This window comes from Mirounga angustirostris, unplaced genomic scaffold (genome assembly GCF_029215605.1).
Source record: "Mirounga angustirostris isolate CCGP_5_RB_7025 unplaced genomic scaffold, mMirAng1.0.hap1 SCAF_16, whole genome shotgun sequence".
Taxonomy (NCBI): Eukaryota; Metazoa; Chordata; class Mammalia; order Carnivora; family Phocidae; genus Mirounga; species Mirounga angustirostris.
The window spans coordinates 12,994,843-13,000,389 of NW_026991724.1; the positions used below are offsets into that span (position 1 = coordinate 12,994,843).

Consider the following 5,547-nt stretch of genomic DNA (forward strand, 5'->3'; position numbering starts at 1 on the left):
CCCGGCTGGCTCAGTTAGTGGAGCATGGGACTCTTGGTCTCAGGGTTGTGAGTTGAAGCCCCACATTGGGTGTTGAGATTACTTAAAAATAAAATCTTAGGGCGCCTGGGTGGCTCAGTCATTAAGCATCTGCCTTTGGCTCAGGTCATGATCCCAGGGTCCTGGGATTGAGCCCTCCATCGGGCTCCCTGCTCAACGGGAAGCCTGCTTCTCCCTCCCCCATTCCCCCTGCTTATGTTCCCTCTTTTGCTCTCTCTTTCTCTGTCAAATAAATAAGATCTTTAAAAAGAAATAAAATCCTGGGGTGCCTGGGTGGCTCAGTCGTTAAGCGTCTGCCTTCGGCTCAGGTCATGATCTCAGGGTCCTGGGATCGAGCCCCGCATTGGGCTCCCTGCTCCGCAGGAATCCTGCTTCTCCCTCTCCCACTCCCCCTGCTTGTGTTCCCTCTCTCGCTGTGTCTCTCTCTGTCAAATAAATAAAATCTTAAAAAAAATAAAATCTTAGGGCGCCTGGGTGGCTCAGTTGGTTAAGCGACTGCCTTCGACTCAGGTCATGATCCTGGAGTCCCTGGATCGAGTCCCGCATCGGGCTCCCTGCTCTGCAGGGAGTCTGCTTCTCCTTCCGACCCTCCCCCCTCTCATGTGCTCTCTCTCATTCTCTCTCTCTCAAATAAATAAAATCTTTAAAAAAAAAAATAAATAAAATAAAATCTTAAAAAAAGAACTAATTAGAAGATGGGTAAAGGACTTGAGTAGACATTTCTCCAAAGAGGATATACAAATGGCCAGTAAGCACATGAAAAGATGCTCAGTATCTCTAGTCATCAGGAAAATGCAAGTAAAAACCACATGAGATACCATTTCACACCCACTGATGGGTATAATAATAATAATAAAAAGATAATAACAAACATTGACAAGAATGTGGAGAAATCAGAACACTCATTCACTGTGGATGGGGTATATAAATATAAAATGGTGTAGCTGCTTTGGAAAACAGCTTGGTTCCTCAGAAAGTTAAACATAGATTAAGCACATGACCCGGCAACCCCATTCCTGGGAACATACCCAAGGAAAAAAACCTATGTCCACACAAAGACTTGTACAGGAGTGTTCATAGCAATATAATTTGTATTAGCGCCCCCCCCCCCCGCCGCCTCCGCCCCGGTGAAAACAACCCTAATGTCCATCAACTGATGAATGGTTAGGGAAAAAAATGTGGTGTATCCGCATTGCCCTGCCTGCCATTGCTTCAAAATCACCAAAGCAGAATATTTAGTGATGCTGGGTCATTATCCAGAAGCACGGTCTGCAGCCAGTGACATTCCACCAATGGCCATGCTCTGTATGTATGAGGTCTCTGCCGTTATTAGGAAGACCGTATTGAGAAGGTAGTACAGTTTTTTTTTTTGTACAGGCTCTCGAGATGGCCCCTGACCCCAAAAATGCCTCCCTTGCTTGCAGAAATGCCAAAGCACTTAAAGCAGAGCAAGAAGAAGGAAATTACAAGCTGGCGTATGAACTATACACAGAAGCCCTGGGGACAGACCCCCAACAATATAAAAACAAATGCTGAATTCTACTGTAACTGGGGTATAGATCATTCCAAGCTTAGGAGACTAGATGGTGCAATAGAAGATTGCACAAATGCAGTGAAGCTTGATTCCACTTAATTAAAAGCCTCCTTGGGAAAAGCTCAGTGTTACGTGGATACGGAACAATTTGAAAAAGCAGTACGGGACTGTGGAAAAGTGTATCAGACGGAGAAAACATAAGAACATGCACAGCTCCTAAAACACCACACAGCTGGTGCTGAAGAAAAGCAAGGAAAGTTTACTACAAGTTTCTGGGAGTGGACATGAATGCCTCTGAGGAGGAGACCAAGAAAACTATCCGCAACGAGCCTTGAAGTGCCACGCAGACGGGCACGGGAGAGCCAGTGCTGAAGTCCAGAAGGAGGAGGAGGAAAAGTTCAAGGAAGTCAGAGAAGCCTTTGCAAGCTTTTGCTCTCCTCACTGATCCTGAGAAGAAGACTCACTCTGACACTGGACAGGACCTGGATGAGGAGGGCCCGGGTGTGGGTGACTTTGATGTCAACCACATTTTCTTTGGCATTCTTCAGCATTGCTGGGGCTTCAGCTTTGAAGCATCTGGTCTGGGGAATTTCCTTTTTCAGTTTGTGTCATGAGAGGAAACCATCCAGAACCTAGAGAGTGCGGACTTGCTCAGTGTGACCTTGAATGTGGACACAGCTTACCTCCTCTCTTCTCCGCATCTCCGTGTACTTGCAGCGCTTTGGCTTTCTCCGTTGGATCCCTTGGGTCTGTGTGAGTGGGTGAAGGAAAGGGGGCTGGTGCCAAGACTGCGGGTGTGGGAGGGAGGGAGGGGATGGACAGGGAAGCAACTTGTGAATTTTTGTTTTACTGTTTAACTTTATTTTAAAAAGCCAAAAAAAAAAAAAAGTTGGGGGGGGCCCATCTGGCTGGCTCAGTCAGTAGAGTGTGTGACTCTTGATCTCAGTCATGAGTTCAAGCCCCACATTGGGTGTGGAGCCTACTTAAAAAATAATAAAATCCTTTTTTTTTTTTAAAGATTGGTTTATTTTTTTATTTTTTTTTATTTAAAAAAAAAATTTATTTATTTGACAGAGAGAGACACAGCGAGAGAGGGAACATAAACAGGGGGAGTGGGAGAGGGAGAAGCAGGCCTTCCGCAGAGCAGGGAGCCCGATGCGGGGCTTGATCCCAGGACCCTGGGATCATGACCTGAGCCGAAGGCAGACACTTAACGACTGAGCCACCCAGGCGCCCCAAGATTGGTTTATTTTTGAGAGAGAGAGAGTAGGGGGAGGAGCAGAAGAAGAGGGACAAGCAGACTGCATACTAAGCGTGGAGCCTGAGGAGGGGCTTGATCCCATGACCCTGAGATCATGACCTGAGCCAAAATCAAGAGTTGGATGCCTAACCAACTGAGCCACCCAGGCACCCCAGTAAAATCCTCTTGTAAAAGGGCAAAAAATTAAGAGTAAAATGTTTGACCCTTAAAAAAAAATAAAAGTCAGGGGCGGCTGGCTGGCTCAGTCGGTGGAGCATGTGACTCAACCTCAGGGTCATGAGTTCGAGCCTCATGTTGGGTATAGAGATAAAAATGAAATCTTAAAAAAATTTTAAAAATTAGAAAAAAAAAAAGGGAGTGAAGTACTGACAGATACTATGTCTTCGCCTGATTGGGCTGCCATAATAAAATGCCATAGATGGGTACCTTAAAGAACAGAAATTTACTTGCTCACAGTTCCAGAGGCGGGAGGTCTGAGATCAGGGTACCAGCATGGTTGGTTTCTGGTGTGGACTCTCTCCTTGAATTGCAGATGGTCGCCTTCTCGTTGTGTGCTCATATGACCTCTTGTCTGTGGGGGCACGCAGAGAGCGAGCAAGCGCTCTCTGGTGGCTCTTCTTATAAAGTCACAAATCCCATCACAAGGGCCCCACCCTTCTGATCTCATCTAACCCTAATTACCTCCCAAAAGTCTCATCTCCCATCACACTGGGGGCTAGGGCTTCAACATAGGAACTTCGGGGGACACATTAAGTTTATTGCACGGTACAAGATGAATGAACCCTGAAAACATTACGCTAAGTGAAAGAAGTCAGTCCTGAAGGACCACATACTGTATGACTCCATTGATAGGAAACGTCCAGGCGAAGCAAATCCATAGAGACAGAAAGCAAATGAGTGGTTGCTTGCCCCAGGGGTTGGGTGGGGGGAGGAAATAAACAGAGACTGCAAATGAATACAGTTTATTTGGGGGGTGATGAAGATGTTCTGGAATTAGATTGTGGGTGATTGTTGCACAACTTTGTGAATCTACTAAAAAAAAAAAATCCCACTGAATTATACACTTTAAAATGGCAAATTTTATGGCATGTGAATTATATCTTAATATTAAAAAAAAGAAAAAAGATGTAGAGACACATCAACCAGTGGACTTTGTTAGGCTCTCGATTCAAACAAAGCAACTTAAGAAAAAAAAGACATTTTAAAAACAACTGGGGAAAATTGAACATGGATTCTGTATTAGGTGATACAAGGAATTCTTGATTTGGGAATGTGCAATAATAGTAATGTGATTATATATATATATATATATTTTTTTTTTTTTTTTAAAGATTTTATTTATTTGACAGAGAGAAGCAGGCTCCCTGCTGAGCAAGGAGCCTGATGTGGGACTCGATCCCAGGACCCTGGGATCATGACCCGGGCCGAAGGCAGACGCTTAACTGACTGAGCCACCCAGGTGTCCCATGATTATATATTTTTAAAACACAGTATTCACAACTGAACTATGCAGAACATTCTAGCATCTACTTTCTTGCACACCTGTTCACTGTGTGAGCTTCCTCATGCCTGCTCTCAGCCATGGGGTAGACTAGGGGTGGCATGGGAGAGGCACGTTCTCAATCTCCTCACCCTCCCCCATGAGAGAGTGGGGAGAGAGAGAGAGAGGAAGAGAGGGTGCCCTCTCAGTTGTGGGGAAGGCCACTCTCTGAGGCAGACGGCTGTTAGGCCACTGGCCCGGCCTCATTTGCCGGGGAGGGGCCCTGTTTCCAGGCCTCTGGGAGCAACCTGGTTTTCTCCGTGCCACCCCAAAGGCTCTAGCTCCTGTGTCACCAGGTCACTCCCGCTGGGTGTCTTCCTCAGCTTTCACACATTTCCTCCATTTTGGAGGGGCTCGAGGGCTAGAACCACCATGAAGGTGACCCTGACCCCATTTCTTACTTTCTTGGCTTCTCCGTCAGGGTCTGGGGGTCCAGGATGTGTGGTGGGCTCAGTACTCAAAGTACTCAGTACTCGAAGTACTCAGCACTTTCCGGGAAATTTGTGCAAGAGGAAGCCACCAAGAGAGCTGCTGTTTTAATGTCCCGGCAGCCTGAGTCATCCAGGTACTTGACCTGCAGGCAGCCTCACCTCATTCAGGAAGCTTCCTTGTTTGGACGCGTTCAGCCATTCATCCCTTGGTCCTGCTTTTGTCGAGGCCCGTGGCTGTCAGCTGGTGTCATCGTAACTCACCCCGGACCAGCGCTGCCCTTGGGATGTTCTGAAGTCCTTCCTCGTGTGCGCTCGAGTAGCCGGCCCCCGGTCTCTCCCCGGGGCCCCTGCCGGCAGTGGGTGCAGCATGCACAGACTCTCCGTGCTGGTGGCTGGTGGCTGATGGCTGAGTGGCAGCACTGTTCTTACATAACCCGTTTCTCTCCTCCTTTCTCCCTCCAGAGCCAGATCTCACACTGAGCAGCTGCAGACGGAGAAATCAGAGAAAGCACAACCCGGCCCCAGATTCCGAGGGGCCTGCTGGGGCCTCTGTCCTCCTGCTCGAGAGGGAAGACCCCGAGGCCGGAGTCTCAGGCCAGGTCCCGGCTGCCATGGGACTCGCAGCTGCCGCCCCCCGGCTGCCCTCCACACGGCCAGGCAGATAAGGGCGGGCACTGCCCCAGGAGCACCTGCCGCCCCCCCGCCGGGCTGCTGCTCTGTGGCCAGCCCTCCCCCAGCCTTG

The 5,547-nt window shown here is 48.2% G+C and overlaps 1 pseudogene; it reads left to right on the forward strand.

Annotated features, from left to right (window-relative positions):
* LOC123855284 (dnaJ homolog subfamily C member 7-like) overlaps positions 1–2,187 on the forward strand; it is a 54,141-nt pseudogene extending 51,954 nt beyond the window's left edge.
* Positions 2,188–5,547: the final 3,360 nt, after the last annotated feature.